At 34.2% G+C, this 12,867-nt stretch overlaps 1 pseudogene; it reads left to right on the plus strand.

Moving 5' to 3' along the window:
* The first annotated feature begins 891 nt into the window (after nucleotides 1-891).
* On the plus strand, nucleotides 892-12,309 carry LOC138322217 (angiotensin-converting enzyme-like; annotated as a pseudogene).
* Nucleotides 12,310-12,867: the final 558 nt, after the last annotated feature.

The following is a 12,867-nucleotide window of genomic DNA, read 5'->3' on the forward strand; positions in this document are numbered from 1 at the left end:
TACAAAAGACTCAAATAGGATGCAAAATAAATGTAGATCTTACGCAGACAATCTGATAGAGCTACTTCCGGTATGGGCTTACGTACGTTTTTAAAGGATTACGAAAAAACTGATAATTAAGGATCTGTTGGAGATGAAACTGAGATTACTTTATTCTAAGTAAAGCCTATCATTATTTTGAAAAATGGAGAAAAATGAATTTGATCGTATCAGTTCCAGCTAAAAGAGTATTTTAAGTAGTCTATGTCGAAGATAAGAAAACTTTATATAAGAGTCTCCCTCTTTTTCGCTACTAAAATTGCCAAATATTTGATTGACAACAAAGATTCGTCGCATTCAAAAGCATTGGAAGTATCTTACCTAAATAACCGTTTCAGAGAAGAAAGGCCAACGTGTCGAAAACGCAATACCGCGCGCGTTCGGATATGTACTTTGGCTTTCGACAAATTACTAAATTGTTAAAATCATATACACAAAAGACGGGTTATTGAGTTGAAACTTCAAAGGGGTTTGAGATATTCTTATTGTCTTATCTCACAAACAGTTTCTTAAGCTTCCCTGTTTATCAGTAAGGGGATACAGAATCCGTATTAACACAATAAATAGGTAGACTATATTAATAAGCAGATGACAGCAGTTTTTAACTTGAGTAGCAGGTATAGATACAATTTGAATGGGGTCGCTGCGCGTTGTGGGATTCCTGTTGTGGATAGTGCACGGACAATGCGTTTATATATGAATGGAATGTGAACCAGGAGGAGGTTTACGTACATCAGATAGAGAAAAATCTCCCATATCTACGTACACTGCTCATCGTGCTCGCAGCGGTATTTTTATTCTTACCACTGAGCAGGATTACATATGATTGTTCTGGACCTCAGATAGAGTGTGGATATTTGTAATATCTGGAAACGAATGCTGAATATTGAATCCGGATGAAAAGTGGTTTTTTCCTCCACTCGATGACATATTTTATTTATTGATCGATGTCACTATAGCCTTACCAGTGTTTTCATGTGCTTTCTGTGTATTAGATGGAGGTTTCCTCGCTATTAGCGTGATCGCACGAGAATGTTGTTTTCATTAAACAGGTAAAACGTGCGTATAATAAACGTAATCAAAATTTGATCAGTTTTCCGGAGAGTGGAATATTCATAATAGATTTAAAACATTGACATTTCCTGTCAATGTAATTATCATGTGTAATTAGCTAACTATGCGGATACTTCTGGTAAAACTGGAAGAACTTTGGTTTAAAATTAGTTCCTGAATTTTTAAAAGTAGTTTATGAAATTAAAAACGCGTCAATTGATGGTTTTCTTAGATGCCGACTCTGGAAAAAATTAATGATGTAACCATCGTTAAATGTTAATTCGTCTTTGTTTCCTTTATAAGTCACGTATAAAATTATCTTCAAGTACTTCACATTCCAAACTCAACCATGGATACGTTAAACTTGCTGATTTTTGTGACATTGTTTATAACGAGTGTGAAAGGTGATATCCAGAAGAATGAAAGTAATGTCAGCAGCGAAATTTCAGAGGAGGAAGCTGCACGTGCATGGCTCGACCAGTTCAATCGGGATATCTCGGACCTTCACTATAACAGTTCGGTGATTTGGTGGAATTATAGTACCAACATAACAGATTATAACCAAAAACAAACTGTAAGTATACTTTTTTGTATGAATTTATTTACGGTGTAATACCTTTATTTGGACACACCCGCAGGTATACATACAGATATTAAGGTGTAAAATACAAACCTGTGTCAGGTGTAATATCTACATACAGGTAACAAGTAGTAAAATACACACCTGTGTCAGGTGTAATATTTACATACATGTTAAATACACACATGTGTCAAATATGATACTTATTTATATACAGGTAATAATGACTTAACAACACCCCTACGTCTAGTATGATATTTACATACAGGTAACAATGTCTGAACAACACCCCTACGTCTAGTGTGATATTTACATACAGGTAACACTGACTGAAATACATACTTGTGCCAAGTTTGATCTTTACACATACAGTGTACATTTACATGCACCAGGTATTATAGTATTTTCACGCAGAAAGCAAAGTGTTAAATACATAGGTGTTGTACATGTGTTTACATATAGGTAACAATTATTTAAATATATACCCATGGGAAGTATGATACATGTATTTACATGCATGCACCAATGGTATAACATTTACATACAGCTAACAACGATTTAAAATCAAATACTTTTGGTAGTATATTACAATGTATTTGAACCATAAGGTATTCTTCATCTATCAGAACAGCTTTATAGGTGATACAAAACGTCAAAATAAAATTGAATGACTGCAAACTATCCACTGATTGGGCTTTGGCATTGAGCAATGATTTTGGTGTTTTTTTTCGTGCATTGTAGATATGAACTATCTGATTTCTTTCAAACCCTCCAAAATTTTGCGGTATATTCTATAGAATAGGCCAGATTTGATTCGCTCTTACTTTGCGGGGAGAATGGTGAGTATCAGAAACCTATCTGTGTCGTATCTGGGGAGATAAGACACCTAGAGATCGGTGGCTATACACCCAACAATCATATACTCCCAACCTCCTGCATTACATGAATGGAACATTCGATAATGTCTCGCGTACCATCGATAACACCTTCACCATTCTCCCCACCAGAAATACAGGTTTGATAATGTCCGTACGGTGTTTCTTTTCCTGACAGCGACAGGTTTGAGATAAAAAGGACCGTATGGTTTTTCCTGCTTATGTACTGTTGTCATCAGATAGGCAAGTATGTTTTAGCTTTAAAAATACATCAGGGCTTGACTTTAAAAACAAATCTTCGGCAATACTTGATATCGTTGCGCGAGTATTTGCATAAGCAATAGTCTATACATTCCTGTCCCGTTTCAAATCTGAAGTCTAGATCTGGAGGAATTCGTGGACTATCATAACCTTTTTTATCCAATTTTAAATTGTACCAGCTGCTTTTTGTCCCATCATCCAGTAATCTTGTCATGACGCGATTCAAAATGATAGGAAATAATGCTCGGTTACTGCAGGAAAGGACTTCCAATATTGGCTGTATATAAGATTACATACATTTGTATGTACAGTGTGTATATATAAGATTACACAGTGCGTTAAGTGTGAGAAGTGCGCGTGTGTTTAGGGCGCCTGCGGTATATATGTTCGTGTTTTGACTATTTATATAAGAATTGAATGTATTTTTCTGATTTTCATAGCAGCTATGAATAGCAGAAGCTACATTTTGTATCTATATATCCCGTGGAGCGCGTTAGCGCTCCTTGGAAGATATGATAACCATATTCGACACCCATATACGACGTGTGTACGATGTGTGTACGGCGAGAAGATTAATGGAACAGCTGGATGACAAAGTCGTTCCACAACGTCTAGTTTTCGAGGTTTCGCCTTCCGGTCGATTTTTTTTTATTATTATTTTTTGCAAATGGCAAACGATTAAAAGAAATTTAGTTAAAATAAGATTTGATTGACTTTTTACAGTAAACCTTAGTTGATTCTATATATCAAGAAACAACACATTATAGATTATACATTAAAATATTGTGGGGGACTATTTTTATCGATATGAAACTGGCGTGATGTTCGAAATAAGCTGATCGATTCACGAGAATCGTTGGATTCATAGTGTATTCATAATGTTTTCATAGAAAGAATAGAACAAATAATATCCTTAATTTAGTCGCCTTGTACGGTGCCTTTTCGCAAAACAAAAAGAGCGGGTGTAATGAATTTTATTTATTTCATAATAATCGATTTTACCATATTTAATCATAACTACCTATTTAGCCATTTTACACAAATGAACGGCCTGGTCGCGGCCATTCCGTATAACACTATTGTGACGTCACAGGTAAAAGTGACGTTCCAAACAATTGTGACCTATCATGATTGTAAGTGGTAGATGGAAAGGTGAGATCCGAACTGGATATGTCGCCTGCCTTATAACCGCAATGATATTTTCATAAATACAAGATATGTGATAAATATAGTTTGTTAGTATAAGATCCTTACAGTCGTGCTCACGGTACAACATGTAATTTATTAAACGTGTTAGTTTATCTTTTTTGTGCCTATCGAGGAACAGGCTGTTATTAGGTATTAGTGAATGACTAGAGTTTTGTAAATTTTGATACAATTTTTAGATACAGCATTTTATTTCCTTTGTTCAATTGGTCAAAGCAAAATAAGCCATCGGTGTTTCACGTGTCGCTGCCTACGACAGATCAAGCTTTCTACTAGGAAAATATGATCCTTAGACAGAGAGAAAATTAGGGTAAAACTGTTTACACTGAGAAAGGAGTTCGGGAAATTTAGATTGACTATTTTTGTATTTAGATGTGTTTTAATGCTATCAGCTCTAAAATCGTCCACAAATCATTCCTGTTGATAATCTCTATCCTATTTACCATCTTGATTTCAGAATTATATATTTGACGGTATCCCTACAACACATTTGGGATCTTGTAGATTTATGTGGTAGAAAATAAAGCTCAATATATGTAGAAGAACAGGGAAAATTCACATTCCTGTAGAGGGCCCCGACCAGGAATCGAACCCGGGTCTTCGGCGTGGAAATCTACGACTCTACCGACTGAGCCAAAGAAGCATGCTCCGTCAGCTGAGTACAAACCATACCTACCCGCTCCTTTACATATAAATATATAACGTTAGTTGCCTTGTGGCTACACATGAGAAACTGATTTAATCTTAATGTGATAGAGTTACTAAGTAATGTCTGTTGAGTTAACGGTAAGACATCTATAGCCGTCGGAAAATAAGATGTTTAGGGTTAGATGGTACAGTACGATCGATTAACAATGCACTTTTATGTTAGGTAGATGTGTATGGTCAGAAAATAAATGAATATCGTTAAGATATATTTCGTACAAATCATCGCGTGTAATTCAAAGTCCATCTCGCAAATGATCGTGAATATAAAGGCCTCATTAAATCTATGCAGGGTACTATAATTAGTATTTCTAAAGGCATCTTATATGTTTTGTTCATTACGGCGTGGTCAGAGAGACACAACATTTATGTCGTACACCGTTTATTAAACACAATGGATTGTATTCTATAGGAAATATCTGGCTTTCTAAGTCAAACTGATCACGATAATTTAAATATATCTGAAATCGTCTCAATTTCACTTTTTTCTTTGTCTGCATTTGGTAATTTGAAAACAGCTATAATATCCTTCATTTATATCCTATCAGTTTGTTATTGATCACTACGAACCTAATATACAAAACCATCTTTCAGCGATTGACCTTTAGTATTGACACGTGCACACTGTAAACTTAATGTGATTGTTTGTAAATAGTATATTTAGAATATAACATTCGCATTAGCATTCAAACAATGCGATATTTTGTCCAAAGGGATATAACTCTTATTTTTAACAAGAACCACTGTACTAGAACATTCGCATTACTTTATTTCAATTTAGGTTGAAGTATATTTAAAGGAGGCCAACTTTACAAAAGCCAAAACTGAAGAAGCTGAGGCATTTGCCTGGAGGAACTTTACCGACCCGTCTTTACGTAGGCAATTTCGATTCCTCACAAGGAAAGGGTTAAAAGAAATCAAGGACGAAGCCTTGCTGAAAGAGGTAAGCCTTACATTGCGATGTTAACTCAACAGGCGAAAACATGGCTATCAAAAAGCACTTTTAGAACCAGGTGGAATCTCGATGCAGTCATGATTTGGCTTTATCAACATAAAAAATCATATGATTACTACCAGATAAACATACACACATATTGTCTTTTATACACCTACGTTTATTATTAATTACTTAATTATACGTGCCTGTTTTTTATTGCTTTACATATTTTCATAACTACAATGAGTTAAATACTTCGAGTTCTGTCTTTCTGGTTTGTTAACTATAATTCGATGATTATAAAAATTCAAGTACTTAATTTGAACGCGTTCTGATTTTAGATTGCAGATTTACAGTCCGACATGGAGAAAATATACAGCACGGGAAAAGTGTGCTACAGATCTTTAGACAACTGCTTAAAGCTTGAACCTGGTAAATACTAAGGAAAGATTTTGCCGGAACTGATTTAAATGGTTGGATTAACCACCAAGAAAGGTTGAGGGCTTGTGGTAATATGTCGGGACATCTTAACAACTAGGCCACCGCGGCCCCATATGATCAAAAATAACTTTTATAACAGATTTGATACAATCTGTTTGGGGTCACTTCACATAATTAACGTATTTCCCCGCGCCTTTTTTAATATTGTAAAAATTGAAAGTTTTGTCTTTATGTTGCAGATTTAAATCGCCTGTTTACCAATTCCAGAGATTATTATGAGTTACAGCAGGCGTGGAAAGGCTGGAGAGATGTAACTGGGAGGGAAATGAAGGACGGATTTGAAAAGTTTGTCAACCTTAGTAACCATGCCATGACTTCCTTAGGAGGTAAACTGCACGTTATATAATATAATATGATCACTATATCCGAGTAGATTGTAGTTATCTTAATTCAAGTTGAGGAAGTTTAAGTTCTACTTATTGAACACTGCAAGCTTAGGGAGCGAAGTAAAGCAGTATGATTTTATGTCAAATAAGGAAACCTATACTTACCATATAGTTATCCACACTACAGGGAATATTGTTCAGAAAACAAACATTGAGAAATGATAGCACTCTATTGATTCCAGCTGAAAACGTAATCGTCAGAATGATGGTCGTATTGCAGTAGATAAATGTCAGTACAACTATTTTCAATCTCTTCACCTTTGTTTAAAAATAATTTGAAAAGTTACCGAAATATTCGCTAAATTTTGTGTTTTTATTTTAACTTAAAAAACACACACTAAATGATAAGAGTGAAATAAATACCATAAGTAACAACCACTCGTTGTGTAACCTCTACGCATTATTTCCCTTTCAGATGTCACCAATCTTGCAGATCACTGGTTATCCTATTATAACTCTGATACCTTTGAAGATGAAATTATTTCGATAATGGAACAGCTGAAACCACTTTATATGGAACTCCATGCTTATGTTAGAGATAAACTACAGGAAATATACCCAAACCACAAATTCCCGACTACTGGACACATTCCAGCTCATTTACTTGGTAAACTTTATAAAATGAGAAAAGACCACCGTAATTTAATTATTTTCTTGATTTACATGCATCTGTATATGGTTTGGGGCAAAGGTAAGCTGTCAGTTGTCTACTGAAATATGTTGTTTCTATAGAAATCATTATAGCAAAAGAAAAAAAAAAGAAAGAAAAAGATATGCATTTATCTTAAATATCCATCACATTTTACATCTTGCAAACTCATCTCAGAATTCTTTGTTTAATTTGAAGACATGGATATGTAAGTGCATGTTTCTAAAATTTATGAATAAGCACAATAAAATACCTTCTTTACTTATCCTAAAGCAATGCAAACTTAAAAGTTGGTAACAAATCGTAACCAAAACATTTTGATATACCGGAGTTACTTCCCTTCGTTTCACTGCTTCTGTAGTAACAGAATGAAGCGAAAATCCGACAGGTCAACTGTTACCGCAGCCACATACTTATTTTATTTATTGAAAGTTGTAGTCAATTATTGTTTTGTCTTTACTGAATATTCATAAAATAAAATCTATTAAATGATAATCACATCTCATATCAATATATCTTTAAAATGTATATGTAAATATTGAATTTGGCCTTATCTCCTACATCATCCAGCAACACACATTTGAGCTTTCAATATCAATTGGTTGGTTAGATTTCATTTTCTACTAATTACCCCCCACGGTTCTGTTATTGAGATACATATTTTTGTTTTCCTGATGTATTTAGGAAATATGTGGGCGCAGAATTGGGATAATCTATATCAAATTATGCAACCTTTCAAAAACAAGACTCTAATTGATGTAACTCAAGCAATGGTTTTACAGGTACGTATATTTTTTTTTTCATTTTCAAGTGCACGGACAAAAAATCTAATATATACACAAATGTCTAGTTTTTATATCTAGGTAACAAGTTTGATGAAAAGATAATTATTAACTTGGATTTAGCAATAACGATTAAAATATTATTAAAATGATGAAATTACGATATACATCATAAGTTATCACTTTCAGAACTACACAGTCAACAAAATGTTCGAGATCACTGAAGAATTCTTCACTTCATTGGGATTTCCAAAATTAAGGCCGAGCTTTTGGGAGAATTCTATGTTGGAGCGCCCGGATGATCGAGAAGTGATATGTCATGCTTCTGCGTGGGATTTCTTAAAGAATTATGATCACAGGTAAGATATTTATCATTATTGGTGAGACAGTTATTGGATCACGGGTAAAATCATTATTATATCACGTGAGCGTATCTTTATCAAATGCGAGATAATCATGACCACAAATGAAAACTTCATAATTAAGAAAACATTTGCCTCTTTTGAACAAAACATTTGAACAAATGCCTCTTGATGCACGAGAAGGTGAAATGTCATCAGATCAAAACTGTTATACTTAATCATTTAACATGTTGTCGACGAAAGGGTATTCAATTTACAAATGAGAAAAGTGAGTATGATAACTGAAGTGTCGTTTTAGGATAAAGATGTGTACAGACATCACCCAAGAAGACTTGTACACCGTCCACCACGAGATGGGGCACATCTATTATGATATGTCTTACGAAAACCTGTCTATTCCATTCCGAGATGGAGCCAATCCGGGTAAGTATCAAATACTGTCACAGCACTTTACAAATACAGATTATCATAGTGTGAATCTCTTTTTCCATAAACCAAAAGAATTGTACATCAAGTATTATGAAGTCATACATAGCAATCATACATACAGAACGGTTTTGCGTAGAATTTTAAAAAAACAACAACGGCACAATCAATTGCCAAACTGAATAATTGAATGAAATATCAAAGCGCTTCAACTCAGTTTATTTTATTGTAAAGCTAAGTACAATCACGGAAAATTATACATAATTAGTAATTAATTATTGTAGCATTCCATGAAGCCATTGGAGATACAATAGCACTGTCCGTGTCACACCTGACCACTTACATAAGATCGGACTGTTGGATACTGTGGAAAATGACCTAGGTACGTCTTGGATTGTGCACAAATTACATATTATACTATATTTACAGTCAGTGGCGAATTGATAGTATGAACCACACGTTTATTTCAACCAAAGGCTACTCAACTTTAGTATTTTTCTTCAGTTACAAAAGTTACTTACATTTGTACTTTACACCATTATCACCATATATATATCCTATCTAGAGTGAAAATACTAATAGCACACGCACCGAAAGCAAAATAAATTATGTTACATTATTTTTTGTGTTAATGAATTTAATTCTTTATTTATTTAACGAGGATAGGCCGAAGGCTATTAGATGCTCTCCTCAATATATACAGTGTATATACACGATTAAACACAAATTTTTGTTTAAATTATGAAAATCATTTATGCTCTGTCGGCGATGGGGCATCTTTAAATAACAAACTGATTAATATTGCATTTTTTTTTTAAATATTTCGCTGCACGTTCACAACTATTTCGAACAATTATCCTAATGGTAATAACAAAATACCAGTGGTCAGTTGACTACCCATCCGCAACATGCATGTGCTTTGAAACTGTGGTTTTGTTACATTCTCTGTACTGTTGCTATATGTTATTCTATAAAGAATAATATTACTACGGAGAAGTTTGACTATTTTACTATTTTCCCTTTTCAACCAAATCCGTCCTTTTTCTTTATACAGAGAGTGATCTTAACTTCTTGATGAAAATGACTTTAGATAAGTTGCCCTTCCTTGCCTTCTCCTTCACGCTTGACTCCTGGCGCTGGGATGTCTTCCGGGGAAAATTCCTCCTGGACAATATAAACACCAAGGTGGTGGGAACTGCGGTAAATATCAATTCGTTGACTTAAGATGAAAATGAAATGTGTTTCAGTATATGAACCGATAAACGGTTGACAAGACTGCACAAGTTTGCTCATCTCTACGGCAAGGGTTGTTTGAGTAAAGACAATATAATATCACGCTCACTGACTCGATGTATCTCAATTTTCGCACACAAGTCTCATTTTTCCCTAATTGTATAAGGTATGATTTTTATTGTTGCTAGTAATATCAACTGTGTTAAGTAAACTTGTAGTTAACGTAATTAACAATATATTGACTTATTGATTTATTTTGGCTTTGAACTACTTCAAGATTTAAGATATACATACCTGTATTGAAGATATAGAGGATCTCACATGAGTGACTATGTGATATGGAATTTATCAAACGAGTTCAATAACTTTATATGCCACGATCATTTAGGCAGAGTGGCATATACAATTAATTAAGGGCAACGTAGTCACTAGTGTAAGATTCTATTTATCACATAATTTTTATTAACAGAAATATATGTAAAACTTTAAATTTCGTCTCTATATGAAACAGTAGAAATCTGGCTCTGATATGACGTTTCCGTCTACTGAAACAATAATGCGACGTCATATATATATATAGTATATAACATCAAAACTACATGTGACATCATAATAGTGTTATTTACACATGTGTCTTACGATATTTATGACATGACCGTACGACATGGCTGGACGGGCCAGTTATCTGATAAATTCAATATACACAACCTATATATTTTCCAAACCCAATACTTTCGACAACAGGTAACGTGATCAATTTGATATTCACGTATTAATAAAACATTAATTGAATAAATTTGCCGATAATGAACATCGAGTGTAAATAAGCAGACACCCATAGGTTTATAACGAAAGCAAATGTATGAATTCGATAACAGCGATGTTCAACCTTTTTGAAATAAATGTCATATTATTCGTGTTTTTTTATTACTAAAAATATAACAACATGTTTGCAGTATTCTGACTCCTGACTGTTACATTACTTTACATCCAGATGTAAACACCAAGGTATATATCCACCTGTAGAGAGGTCAGAGGAAGACTTTGACCCGGAGCGAAATACCATGTACCATTCCAAGTTTCTTATATCAGGTAAGGCGAAGTGTGTAAGCCATCCATTGATAAATATTGTAAAATTTAATTTAATGGCTATCGTATTCTATAGCGATTATTGTAATATTTGCGAATTCATTATTTGTCTATATTTCAAAATAATGTTTTCCACGAAAAGATCATTCACAGCACATTCAAATTATAATATATGGTCAATATTTCTTTAAAATGTTTTCGATAAATGTATAGTTTATTTCATTTCAACAAATCTTATTGCACATTCAAAATAATTTTGCATCAGTCTAAAACTATATTTAGTTTTATTTTTGTTTTTAAACGTGGTTTCTGTCAGGTACTTTGCCGCCTACATCCTGCAGTTTCAGTTCCAAAAAGCTCTCTGTGACGTCGCCGGACACCAAGGTCCGTTATATCGCTGTGACATATACAACTCCACAGCTGCTGGGGACAAACTTAGGTTTGTACTAAATATTGGGAGTATAGTGAAGTCATGAGCATAGAATTGGGTATGTAGTGGCAAACATGCAGTAATGAATTACTAGTTGATTTGGACTTTCATTTGCAAATATTCATTTCTATGGTGATTATGGCAAAGTATTGATAGTAATTAACTCATTTGATAACAGAAGGAACTTTGCTATTGCGGGTAGGTATTGATTGTGACGTCATGTGTTTGCAAGCGTAACGTCATACGTTTAGGAGAAACCGACGTGAAATGCGCTCACAAAATAATGACGTAAAAATCGATACCTACCCGCAAGGGAGCTAACTCTGTAATATGCAAAGACGGAATAGCATTTACCTTTTTTCATATATAAGTGTTAATAAAACATGACATCGTTGTTGACTATACACAGTAAACTAAAACATATAAATTCGGATCAGAATGAGACAACCGCATGGAATAATGTGTTATGATCTTAACATCAATTACCATATTCAACTTCTTATTTTCGGAGGGATGATATATTTTCGCGATTTCATAACACAGTGTTGCTATCAGATATATTCGACTTTGATAATTGATTTTGAAACATGTTTTAGAGATCTGCTCACTCTCGGAAAGTCTACACCATGGCCAGATGTATTAGAGATGATGACAGGACAAAGAAATATAGAACGCAAGTGCCTTTGTAGAATATTTCCAAACCGTTTAGCTGATTGGCTGAAAGCTCAGAACAAAGGAAGACGAGTGGGATGGACGGATCTAGCATGTCCCTCACCAACATCAGGTTTTGATTGACAGCGAGGAGGCTGGATGGGCGTGGATAGAGCAGAATGACGAAAACATCATGGCTCTTTACACCGATTTGGCAAACGCTGAATGGGAGTATGCTACTAATATTACCGACCACAACCGCCAAGTAAAGGTATAAAATGTTAATAATTTTCCATGCCCTTGGTAGTTGCTGAAATAATTGATATATGATATTTTTGATTCTGAAATATGTATTTTTTGAAAGATACATGTACGGTAGGTGTGATTTTATTTTTAATTGTGCTATACATAATGAAATTGATTCAACATAAACTTAAAGCTCTAACATTATGTGGTATCCGGTGTTGATCGACCCATACTGAATTGACATTAATAACTAAGCAATGGTCAATGTATACCATCTGATATCTCCACTTACAGGCACCTTACACTCCGTTTTATTACATGGAGATGTTCCCATGGATGCTGTGTGTGATATAGTATATGATAATAAATGCAAGAATGTTTATATACATGTATATTGACTGTTGGTTGGAAATTCGTGCCAATTTTGAAGGAAATAAGTCGGATAATTATTATATC

This window comes from Argopecten irradians, chromosome 4, assembly GCF_041381155.1.
Source record: "Argopecten irradians isolate NY chromosome 4, Ai_NY, whole genome shotgun sequence".
Lineage (NCBI taxonomy): Eukaryota > Metazoa > Mollusca > Bivalvia > Pectinida > Pectinidae > Argopecten > Argopecten irradians.